The sequence below is a fragment of the Schistocerca nitens genome, chromosome 1 (genome assembly GCF_023898315.1).
Source record: "Schistocerca nitens isolate TAMUIC-IGC-003100 chromosome 1, iqSchNite1.1, whole genome shotgun sequence".
Lineage (NCBI taxonomy): Eukaryota > Metazoa > Arthropoda > Insecta > Orthoptera > Acrididae > Schistocerca > Schistocerca nitens.
This window is the reverse complement of record NC_064614.1, coordinates 418,112,536-418,126,084: the sequence shown is the minus strand read 5'-3', so window position 1 is coordinate 418,126,084 and position 13,549 is coordinate 418,112,536. Positions and strand designations below refer to the sequence as shown.

Sequence of the window (13,549 nt, the reverse complement as noted above, 5' to 3'; positions counted from 1 at the left end):
TCCTGCGCTACTGATCGGAGGCTAGCAGCACCCGGACTCACAAAATCTTGTTCCAAACGTATGTTGCCGTTAACGTCGTAACACTAATGACAGCGTTTGGAGTGGTGCCACGAACGGGAAGCATGGACTGCCGATGAACGGCATCGCATTATGCTCAGCAGTAAATAGCAAATTCCGCACTACCTCAGATGACTATCGTCGATGAGTAAGGCGGCGACCTGCGGAGAGGTGGAATACTCCCAAGTTTTGGAGAGGCACAGCAGTGTTACTCTTGGTGCGATGGTGTGGGGAGACATCAGATAATACTTCAACTCACAGCTGGTAGTGACTGAGGGAACTCTGGCAGCACAATGGTATGCCACGAACATACCACATTCTCATACGCTATTTCTCATGCGACAGTGTCGCGGTACCATTTTTCAACAGGACAATGTTCGTCCACACAAGACACTTGCTTCTAGGAACTGTTTGCATGATGTTCAGGTGCTCCAGTGGCCAGCAAGACCCACAGATCTGTTCCAGATAGAGTATGTGTGGGACCAGCTCAGATGTAAACTCCGTCTTTAGTGTCAGTATCCAGGATCTCAAGGATCAGTTACACAGAAGTTGCGAGACTGCTTGCCTCAGAAAGGAAGACAACTGTTTTATGACACCCTTCTCAACCGAATCAGTGCATGTGTCCAAACCAGAGGGGATGGAACGTTATACTGACAAGTACTTCGTAAATTTGACTCTAGCTTATACTCACTGAAATGACATGACATATCCTCTCAGTCCGTGTAGTTTGATTTCGTTTTCTCTTCCCCTACTGGGTGCTTCACTTTTTTTGACAAGCAGTGCAGTTATCTTACCACTTAAATATCTCAGGAAATGCTGCACTGATCACATACTTTAAATACTCCTGGTATACACAATCTTAGGTTAATTCAGCCAGGGTGGAATTCAGAGAATTTCTATACCAGTTGAAAACCATATACTAGTTGAAAACCATAAACTTCCTTAAAAAGTTTGGCGTAATGACAGGCATAAATGCGGCAGCATTGCACCATGGTACAGTGGGATACAATGTCTCTGTATGGCCAGACGATGCACATGGAAGGAAGCTTTATGTTCTCCCGAATGAACCTAAGAGTAACATGTATGTGTATTATATGCCTGCAATCCATTAGAAATATTTGATCACTTGACGTGTCATCATAATATTAATCGCAGAAACTACCACGGAATTAAAAAAAGAATAAAAAAGAAAAGACCAACTCACTGATTATTTCCCTGAGTCTCTGGTACATGATCTGACGATTCCTTATCGATTCGGTTTGTCAACAGCAATAAGGTAACAAAAAACAGTTCCGAAATATATGGGCAAGTGTGGAGGATACAAAATGGTTCAGCAATAGATGAAGGTGTCCACGAAGTCACCCTATTATGTACTGATTGCTGCATTTCACTTTAGGAAGCCATCTCTTCTTAGCCTCCCCCCCCCCCCCCCCCCCCCCCACCCCACACACTTTTTCGTCCTGTGGCTAAGGTGGATCAGTTGTATGTTTTCTCCAAGATACATACACAACTTCCAGTCCCAGGTTATTTTTCTTGACTTTATAGTCCCTGTTTGGGATTGCATTAGTACTGACTGAACGTACGAAAGCCAGGAGGATTCTTTCACATCCGTTGACAAATAGTATCTACCCTAGTACTACATTTTATGCACCCTTTTTTATAATATATAGATGTGTCAATTACACTGGATAAGAAAAGTAATTTTAACCTGTGTTAGTCCGTTCTTTATGTATTACTCTGCTTCATTTGTAATACACTGGTGAATTTTTGTGTGTTTTACATCACAATTCTGCACGCCTATTTCGCTTGTTTCTCTTTCACTATTAACAGGGTGTCTACAGATTTTGAGAGGATCAAGTTCATGGTCTTCTCATGGCTGTTTCATTACCTCTTTAATTATATTCATGATCTCTCGAAAATACGCGTGGTACAATGACAAAAACACTTTTTTATGAACCTGAAAGCTGGTTGAAATGAAACCGGACTGTAATATCTGATTCCACTTAAAACTGTATGTTTGTGTGGATAATGTAACTATGTATGACTTGTAGCATACCACTCATCAAATGCTATAACAATGTTAAACTCTCACGTAGGATGGTTATGTCTATTTTCAGATATATTTATCACCACATCAATTAAAATGCAAATTGCCTTACATAGTAATGTAGTGAAAACTTACAATTTTCCTTACCACAGTATAAAAAGCTTGAAAGTACAAAATTTACATTGTTAAACTTTACAGTAAAAGATTCAGGTAAAACTTGAAATTTCAACATTTAAAACTTTAGCTCCTTCTTTTGCGTTTTCGGTAATCATTCTGTTCTTCCTTTTGAGCTCTTTTATTTATTAAATTGGTTTTTCTTTTAAGACTGGCCACTTCGTTTTCATCAAATTTCTTCTTTTTTAAGGTTTCTACTATTTTTGATAAAGCATTCTTCACAGCTAGTATAACTGTAATTTACACTTACTATTAAGTAAAGCACCTAACGATTGTATCGAATTGTAAACACTTCTCTCTGTAACAATTGTATGTTCCTCTAAGTTCTCAATCAAAACTTCTTTGTTAACATAAAAGCGTCTTTTAACTGCAGCGTTTCCATGAAACATGCATAATCGCTTCTGCACGAACTCGATGAAGTCACGGCTCGGACTTTGCAGTAAAGATCAGAATGTAATCAAGTTTGTCCTTCACAAAATACAGAATTAAATATTTTCTCTTTTCACTATGTCAACTGTTAATGGAGTCATTTATTGTTTGACATAAATTCTTCCATTGCAATTGTCAGTCGAGACTTACAAAATGCAGCTCTGTATAGCTTTAGATGATAAACATGAGTCACCTTTGACTTACTTTAATTTCAAAGTACTCCTCTCAGCAATTTTTACATACAGACTTCGCAAAATACCTGTGGTCAACTTTTCCATGTAGTTTTTGCAACCAGCTGTGGCACCAAATCAAAAAAATGTTCAAATGTGTGTGAAATCTTTTGGGACTTAACTGCTAAGATCATCAGTCCCTAAGCTTACACACTACTTAACCTAAATTAATCCTAAGGACAAACACACACAACCATGCCCGAGGGAGGACTAAAACCTCTGCCGGCACCAAATCCAGTATCTACATAATGACTTGTTTCATGAGTACATACCATGGTAACATCAACCGTAATTTGCTAGAATTCATCGCCATTTCAATAAGTTTTCTTTATGAACCACGAAGCAATGCTATACATTAAACTGAACAAATATTTGTACAAAAATAGGAAAAGAAACTAATTTCGCTGATACTTAGTTAAAAACTCCCGAAGTCCCATTGATAATGATATAAGAAATTCAAGTTTGGCACAAAGGAATTAGCCTTCTAAGTGATGTTTAATTTTTTCAAGGTTTCAACTCAACTCCCAGGTGGTTTTTAATGTACTTCAGCAACATACTTCTTCAAATGTGGAATAAGTTCAAGTGTTCACTTCATGTAGTGAATAGAGCTTTGAAAAATGCTTACAATAAAAGTGGTTAGATTGTTCTGGAAATGAAGGCGAAGTCTATATGACAACTTACCCTTTTGTAACAGTAGTTTTTTGGCAATCATGCTGTCAGGAAACATGTCTTCAACACTTCTAACCCATCTTATAGGACAAAACTCGAGAGGAAACATGCAAAACCCAGTGATATTTGAGAAGGTTGTCCTCCTTGAAGGAAAATCCTTCATAAATTACCAGGTCACCCTGAGAAATTCATGGAACATTCCAATCGCTTTTATTATGACATTTTTCAAAGCTCCATTCACTACACGAAGTGAACAAGTGCCACAATTAAACATTTGTGGCTGATTATCTTCTCATTGATTAGAAATGCTTGCAAATCATGCAACATCTTCAAGTTCACATTTGGTGCATCCATTGAAATTTCAATTATATTCTTAGGTTACGAATTCAAACCAGTCAGACTCTCCAGGAAGCTTGACTGTAAATTAGAAGATGTGGCAGAATTCAAAAACATAGATGTCAAATATCGTGTGGATACAGACAGATTTGTTGATCCCAAAAATGAACTACCGAATCCATCTGTCCCTTTTCGACAATTTTATTTAAACTCTCATCATATGATCACAAAAGAATCCAAATTCCCTGACTTTTTAGCTAGGAGATTCTGGAAATCAGGGCGAAGTCCATAAATAATTCTATATGACAACTTACCCTTGTGTGATAGTATTTTTTGGCAATCACACTGTCAGGAAACATAATTTGGAATATGTCTGTTGTGTTTCCAGAACTTCTTACTGAAGAATGACACATGACTTTATTCACATCCCATATTATTTCAGATTTTACTATCTCTCAACTAGAGTTCTAGAGGTTGCAACAGAAGCAAGTGATGGTAATTCGTCACTGTCATTCAAATTTTGTTCAGAAGAAACTTATGACTGTGCTGGCACTGTTCTTACTACAGCAAAAGGCAACTTCTTTTGTTGACTTGAAACTAATAAATGAGCCAATGCTGAATGTATTTTTCCTCTTTTATGTGTTTTTACACGGGAAATGCCACTGGCACTAATATCAAACTCATATTTGCACAAAATGATCGCCACTTATAGCCTACGAGTAGTATTCAAATCGCGTGGGAAACGTTTTGGCTAGCGAGAAATCGATTTTACTCTGATCGTCCTTAACACCTTTAAAATGAGATTAAAATTCCAATAGCTTTATTTCAATTATTTAAAGCGTTTAAGGAAATGTTTTTCCAAAAAAGACGCGGATTAAAGAGATTTAAACAGAAGTGGGAGAGGACAGAATAAAAGAAACAGTTTCTCTAACTGACAATCCCCCAGCAACACATGACATAGCAGTACTGTCATGGACAGAGCTACAATTTATACGCCATTTCTACTAGGTGTATACACCACATACAGCACCTTCTAATTTCTCCATCTGCACCTGCCCCTCAAGGTTGCAAACGGCAGTAGTAGAGGCTTTACTAACATGCATTGCTTAGATGGACACTTAAGTCTCCTACATATTTCAAAGACTTAAGAGTTCTGGTGAATCTTTACATATAGTTTTTTTATTAAATGGACTGCTGGATACAACATTTTTGGCGTGGCTCTAACCTGCTACTCTGTTCTAGAATCGCGACTGACTGACACACACAACAAAATTCATAAACACTGACTAAATTTCACTACCTTTTCATTACTTTCATGTCCGCCCCCTGTAGGTGAGTGGTGCCGGCACGTTAGCTCAGCATATTCGGTCAGAGGGTTTAGCTACCCTCTGTAATAAAAAAACTGAATGAACGGATCAACGAACAACCTGAACGAGTGTCATCGGACGTCCGCCACGAACAAAGTCAACGAACAATACAGATCGAAATGAGATTAAAAAAAAAAAAAAAGTGGTCAGCGCGACAGACTGACAATCCTAAGGGCCCGGGTTCGATTCCCGGCTGGGTCGGAGATTTTCTCCGCTCAGGGACTGGGTGTTGTGTTGTCCTAATCATCATCATTTCATCGACGCGCAAGTCTCCAAAGTGGCGTCAAATCGAAAGACTTGCACCCGGCGAACGGTCTACCCGACGGGAGGCCCTAGTCACACGACATTATTATTACTATTATTTTTTTATTACTTTCATGACCATCTGTCCGTTTTTATTACTTTCTCATTACTTTCGCGACTTTTAGACACCCTGATTAATTACACATTTTCTGTGAGTCTCCCGTATTCCTTAAGTTATCTGTAGGAGGTTCTATTTGCAGCATTATCGATTTGTACCCTTGTGGGCAGATCATTTGATTGGCGTTCGCGTCTCCATGCTGATGCATCGAAGTTCGGGACTACCTGTTGTTCTCTCCTCTCTGCAGCGATATACTCCTCGAAGAATTCATACACTCTTACATGTGGATACAGGCGGTTTTCCATTAGGAAGTATACAACGCCTCTTCTGGGTTTGTCATGGACAATTCATAACACATCCCTGATGTTGGGGGACACGAGTACACTCTTCAGCCCTCATCACTTTCCCCTCATCCATCCCACAGCCGTTTCGTCATTTACCCACCCGCCAGCTACTTAGATAGAGCTAGTAATTTTTCCATGGTCTAGTTATCCTTGGTGATGCTGCTGAGTTTGTCTGAGTTGCTCTTCTTCAGTCAGGATGCTGTATCTCCACACTTTCAAAGCCAGATCTACCAGTTGTACATCACACACAGCAATTCTTCTGGTATCATAGATAACGCCCCAGATAGTCTCAAACATACGTGTAAGTACATTTGAGAGGCCCAGATTATGGTTTTGCTGTTCTGGGTGGATGGATGGATTTAAAATTGTTGAGTGGTAAACAGCATGGTCATCGACAACCTTTCAGAAAATCGTGTTACTGGTGAATAAACAGTATTCTTATTAAAACCAGAAACCAAGGCCACATAACGATAACCACAGCGAGAGAAAATGTCACATACAATTTCCAGAAGGTTGGTTGATAGGGAAGGATGGGGAAGGAAGTCAGCCATGCCCGTTGAAAGAAACCATCCTTACATTTGCCTGAAGTGATTTAGGGAACTCATGGAAAACCTAAATCAGGAAGGCCGGAAGCGGGTTTTAACTATCCTCTCCAATGGGAGTCCAGTGTGAGCTAACCACTGCGCCACCACACTTGGTATTTCCAGTAGATCCAGACATGTCATTGTTGTGGACTTTAGTCTGAAGACTGGTTTTGCGCACTCTCCATGCTACACTATCCTGTGTAAGCCTCTTTATCTCTGAATAACTACTAATTCCTTATGAATCTGCTTACTACATTCATCTCATCTCTTGGTCTCCCTCTACGATTTTTACCCCCCCCCCCCCCCCAATACTAAATTCATGATCCCTTCATGTTTCAGATTGCATCCTACCAACCGACCCCCTTCTTTTAATGAAGTTGTGCAACAGATTTCTTGTCTCCCCAATTCTATTAAATATCTCCTCATTAATTACGTTATCTAACCGTCTAATCTTGAGCATTTTCCTGTAGCATCGCATTTCAAAATCTCCTATTCTCAAAATGTTCAAATGTATGTGAAATCTCATGGGACTTCACTGCTAAGGTCATCAGTCCCGAAGCTTACACACTACTTAACCTACATTATCCTAAAGACAAACACACAAACCCATGCCCGAGGGAAGACTCGAACCTCCGCCAAAACCAGCCGCACCGTCCATGACTGCAGCGCCGAAGACCGCTCGGCTAATCCCGCGCGGATCTCCTATTCTATTCTAGTCTAAATTGTTTATCGTCCACGTTTCTCTTTCATACATGGCTACGCTCCAGACAAATATCTTGAGAAAAGTCTTCATAACGTTTAAATCTATATTCGATATTAACAAATTTATCTTCTTCAGAAACGCTTTTCCTGCAGTTGCCAATGTACATTTTATATTTCTCAGTACTTCGGCCCTCATATCATTTTGTTGCCCAAATAGCAAAACTCATCTACTACTTTAAGAGTTTTATTTCCTAATACAGTTCCTTCAGCATCATCTGATTTAATTGGACTACATTCCATTATCCCTGTCTCTTTTCTGTTAATGTTCTTCTTGTACCCTCCTTTCAAGACATTGTCCACACCATACAAAAGCCCTTCAAAGTGCTTTTTTGTCTCTAACTAAATTACAATATCATCGGCAAACCTGAAGTTTTTATTTCTTCTCCCAGAACTTTAAATCCTACTGCAAATTTTTCTTTGGTTTCTTTTACTGCTTGCTGAGTGTACAGATTGAATAACATTGGGCATAGGCTACAACCCCGTCTCACTCTATTCTCAACCACTGATTCCCTTTCATGCTCCTCGGCTCTTGTAACTGCACGTCTAGAGGTACCATTGTCATATTTTAAAAGAATTGCTAAAACAGTGGAAGTCAGAAGACTGGTTGATCACGGAACTAAAATGATGAGCCAGACGCTAAGAAACACATTAAAACCTCCGTCCAAGTAAATTGGGCAGTAGTCCTGCACGAGACAGAGGTCGTGTGCCCACGTGATAACTGCAATCAGATTCACTGCTCGGGTCAGCTTCAACAGTCACCCTACAAAGTTTCGGCGAGAAAAGGAACGTCTGGACAAGACTGTGCAGAGCAAGAACAGACCCTGGTAGATGCAGTGACTTGACAACTCCCTAGAGTGTGAACAAACGGTATACAGGGCGAGTCACCTAACGTTACCGGTGGATACATTTCGTAAACCACATCAAATACTGACGAACCGATTCCACAGACCGAACGTGAGGAGAGGGGCTAGTGTAATTATTTAATATAAACCATACAAAAATGCACGGAAGTATGTTTTTTAACGCAAACCTACGTTTTTTTTAAATGAAACCCCGTTAGTTTTGTTAGCACATCTGAACGTATAAACAAATACGTAATCAGTGCCGTTTGTTACATTGCAAAATGTTAATTACATCCGGAGATATTGTAACCTAAAGTTGACGCTTGAGCACCACTCCTCCGCTGTTCGATCGTGTGTATCGGAGAGCACCGAATTACGTAGGGATCCAAAGGGAACGGTGATGGACCTTAGGCACATAAGAGACTGGAACAGCACATTACGTCCACATGCTAACACCTTTTTATTGGTCTTTTTCACTGACGCACATGTACATTACCATGAGGGGTGAGGTACACGTACACACGTGGTTTCCGTTTTCAATTACGGAGTGGAATAGAGTGTGTCCCGACATGTCAGGCCAATAGATGTTCAATGTGGTGGCCATCATTTGCTGCACACAATTGCAATCTCTGGCGTAATGAATGTCGTACACGCCGCAGTACATCTGGTGTAATGTCGCCGCAGGCTGCCACAATACGTTGTTTCATATCCTCTGGGGTTGTAGGCACATCACGGTGCACATTCTTCTTTAACGTACCCCACAGAAAGAAGTCCAGAGGTGTAAGATCAGGAGAACGGGCTCGCCAATTTATGCGTCCTCCCCGTCCTATGAAACGCCCGTCGAACATCCTGTCAAGGGTCAGCCTAGTGTTAATTGCGGAATGTGCAAGTGCACCATCATGCTGATACCACATACGTCGGCGCGTTTCCAGTGGGACATTTTCGAGCAACGTTGGCAGATCATTCTGTAGAAACGCGATGTATGTTGCAGTGCCCTCCGATACACACGATCGAACAGCGGAGGAGTGGTGCTCAAGCGTCAACTTTAGGTTACAATATCTCCGTATGTAATTAACATTTTACAATGCAACAAACGGCACTGATTACGTATTTGTTTATATGTTCAGGTGTGCTAACAGAACTAACGTGGTTTCATTTTAAAAAACGTAGGTTTGTGTTAAAAAACATACTTCCGTGCATTTTTGTATGGTTTGTATTAAACAATTACACTAGCCCCTCTCCTCACGTTCGGCCTGTGCAATCGGTTCGTCAGTATTTGATGTGGTTTACGAAATATATCCAGCGGTAACGTTAGGTGACTCACCCTGTATTTCTTTCTTTTTAAAGAAATCTGCGCCATTTGAGTGTTAATTGTTCCTTTATTTTACTTAAACATGATCTCGGCTTTGTAGCTATTCTCGAGCGCAAGTTGAAATGTTAAATATGTCTGTGACTTATAATCGACAAAACATATTTCTGGTCTTAAGGCCAGCTGTTGTATTACAGGATACAAGTACATATCGAAGATAAATCATATGGCTGACACTGTACACAATGAGAAACCATTGGATAGAGCATGGCGTATTTAAAAGCTTATACATTTCTGTGACCTGCATTCCTCACTGATGACCACCAGCTTCCAAAAAGTTCTATATGACTGGCCCCAACAAAGGAAAGACCACAAGCTGTAGAGATTTTCACATTCCACAGTGTCCAGCGACGGAAACTTAACAGGATTGGATTCATTTGCTGGCTGCTGCTTTATGGTGCAACATTTGCATTGTGGCTGTTAACTGCTGCTTTAAACTGTTTAATCTCTCTGAGATCTGAATGGTACAAAACAGAGTCAAGTGTGATTAAAAGATTACGAGTCACAACATCATTTCTCATAAAACACCAGTGGCATCCAGCCAAACGGGTAACAAACTTGGACGAAATTTTAAACGGCAGGCTTTTTCCTATAACCAAATTCTCAGTCCAGTCAATGATAAAGCAATGAATATTCGGCGGACGTAATGTGATTCATTAAAGAGCATGAACTGAGTGAATTATGGATGCCTACAACCAAAAATTGCATGATCTCCAAAATTAACCAAATAGAACGTAATAATGTGACATTGCAGCATTACGTATATGTGGTTAAATCAGTCCAAAGTTTCGCTCTGGGTCTTTCGCAGAGAACTGAAGGAACTGTAAAACTCTATTTGCACAATGAAAAAGGAGTCGATTATCTTTACTACTTTCTTGTGGTAGGAACAAGATACTACAAAAAATATTAATCTGAACATCTGGTTAATGCAGAAAATCCTCTTCCAACATGGGTTGCGGTCTTGCTGTCATCCTTTGGGCGTGGACTTTTATTCCTCCATAATTAACCGAAGAGTTTTTTTTTCGAAAATGTATTTTTACCACTTAATTTTTCATTGAAATCGTACCATAACATCTGCACAGTTCCTGGTGTCCATTAAAAGAAAAAAAAATGTTCGTGCGCCTATCCATCTCATAAAACAGCCGGGATCTTAGATAAAAACAAAAGCTATTTTCGCAAGAACCATTCACAAAAATACCAAGGCATATATAAATTTCAGATTCATTGTGATAACGTACGAAAACAGCGTAAAACGTAAATTAAGAAACCGTTGTAGACTACATAAATTACACATATAATCCTGCAATAATTTTTTTCCACGTCAATTTCAGTCTACATCGATAGTTGATGTAACTGATTCCGGTTACATAATTGTTTCGTAATGAACCCATCATTGCTGACGAAAGTGCTCAGTAAATATTTTCACGGCAAAATCGGAACACTCGTGTCACGAACGATTAAATTATCACGGTACACTTAACAGATCGGAGTCGATCCTTTAACATACAAGAGGATACAAATATTTTTAAAAACCACGAAGTGAATGCTTAACAAGTGGCGTGGGCATACTTTTGAAAATTTCATGATGAAATTCTGTTGTCGGCTCGAGCATTAAGATCAAGCTCTAACGTAAGGGAGAGAAAGAGATTCAAGCAGTTTTCCCACGAGACAAAATTTTCAAACAGTTCCTCACTTACGTGAGAAGTATTCACAGGGCAGGTAAAGTAATGAGAATTACGATGCGATTTTGCTCTTAGGTTTGTCAGGCATTTATTTTTGTTAGTTGAGAATGTCAGCTGCAGCCTCCTGCGCCACAGCGATTTTTCACTTACGAAGAATGGAAAAAAAGGTTTAATGACCAGTCGACAGCGACGTCATTAGAGACAGAGCACTGTCACTGTTGGACAAGAATGACGAAGGCAATCGGCACTGAAAACGCGAAAAATCTAAAAACGGACGTATGCATTATCACATCACACTGTACATACACTAAAATTAATTTGTTATCGGCAATCTGTTCGGGTTGAAGAGTAACAATGAAATCTTCAAATACAGAGCTAGAAGGAAAATGAATCAACAATGACACTAGTGAATACAATCCTTACTCGGAAGTAGCGAATTACATGGCTGTGAGAATCTGTGACAAAACACTTACAAAAATGAAGTGTCTGACACAAAACAATAGTTGTCTTAAATGCCGATTGAAACAGTTATCCTATACAGATGAATGCCGGACATAACGACTTGAATAGCAATAAATATTCATCTTCATACTTACAAAAGTCTGTATGAATCCACGCAAAAGTATGTTTAGTGGGTAGTTTCTGTTAAATGTCAGATATCACATCATGACAATAATCGAGAATGTGATGTAATGAACTGGAAACTATCGAAAACCTGAGTAATTAACGGCTTCTCATCGAAGCGCGTCGCTGACACCCTATAGTTGCAGACAGTATTTGTCAAGCGGTGATTTGTAGAGAACTACAGCAAAACGTCAGTGGGAACGTAGTGCAAATCATGTTTAGTAGCAAGGTAAGTGTGCAACGCTACTTCGATTCTTAAGAAACAACTGCAATAATTCTCCTAGCGCTGTTAGTTCCGTGTACATTAACGCCAAAGGCAGTAGTCTACACTGCTCACCTTAACTGGGACGCCGAACGCGAGCGCACTTGCCGGCAGCAGACGCTCAACTGTCAAACCAGTTGCACTGCTACACGCTCTGCCGGCGTGCTCGCGGGCGCTGTTGCCGCGTTATCGACCGACGCTGTGCTCGCACTCATGAGTTCACTCCAAAGGGCTTCGCCGTGTTGCTCGTGTTGTCAGCGGCTGGCAACGTGGCTCGCACGTGCTTCACACGTGTAGGCGGGGCACAAGTCGCCGGCTGCCAATCGCAGCTGTTCGGGGCAAGGTCGACTGACGCACTGAGTCGTGAGTCGGTTTGATGTCAGGTCGACTATGCGATATGACGTCACGGCTCCGAAGTGATTACCGCTTGCGGAAAATTTGGATACGCTAATTCTAGTGCGCCACAAAGTTAGAAAGGAAATCATTTAAATTTACTATTTCCATTCCAAACTTCAAGAAGGTGTCCTGCAAGAAATGAAGATGAGGTAGGAAATGATGTTCTGGCGGAGGTGAAGTCCCTTTCACACCATCGACCTTCTTGTCTCAGTTGACTATTCGAGGCAAGTGAGCCTATTACAGCGCCCCTAGCATTTCATTCCTGTACTGAGTCTCGTCAGTTTCGAATGGTATTTTGTATTACAGGTCGACGCAAAAATTGCGTGTGTTTCAGAGCTGTCTGTCGTGCAGTTTGGCATGTGAACGGTGAAACTGAGGTTAAGAGGGAACGAAATACAATAACAAAATTCAGGAACAAGCAATGACAGTACAGCTTATTGATTACCATCGCAGAATTCATGGTGAAAGTTCTTGTCAAACGTCGTGCGGTAAATTATCTGAGAACTGAAAGAATAGATAAAGTTCATCCTAAAATTTCAGAAAGTATGTATTTATTTGCTTGACAAAATATCTACTGGCAAACACATCAAACAATATCTGTTGCTGTTGTGATCTTCAGTCCGAAGACTGGTTTGATGCAGCTCTCCATGCTACTCTACCTTGTGCAAAGCCTCTTCATTTCCAAACAACTACTACACCCTACATCTTTCTGAATCTGCTTACTGCATTCATCTCTTAGTCTCCATCTACTATTTTTCCCACCCACACTTCCCTCCAATACTAAATTGGTGATCCCTTGATAAATTAGAATGTGTCCTATCAACCAATACCTTCTTTTGGCCAAGTTTTGCCACAAATTCCTTGTCTCCCAAATTCTATTCAGTACCTCCTCATTAGTTACATGATTCCCGAAGGGGATATCCAAGCCCATAAATGCTGTAGAATCATTTAATTTCAGTTAGATGATCGCCCATCTAATCGTCAGCATTCTTCTGTAGCTCCACATTTCGAACG

The 13,549-nt window shown here is 40.3% G+C and overlaps 1 protein-coding gene across 3 annotated transcripts in view; it reads right to left on the bottom strand.

The window, feature by feature from the left end:
- Window positions 1-12,370, bottom strand: part of LOC126250043 (uncharacterized) — a 140,058-nt gene extending 127,688 nt beyond the window's left edge. Inside the window, exon 1 of one of the 3 annotated variants that reach the window (XM_049951525.1) lies at window positions 12,215-12,370. The gene's annotated coding sequence lies outside the window, so the exon portion shown is untranslated. The remainder of the gene's footprint in view (window positions 1-12,214) is intronic. The other 2 variants (XM_049951526.1, XM_049951527.1) reach the window with 2 other exon arrangements.
- Between the last annotated feature and the right edge of the window lie 1,179 nt (window positions 12,371-13,549).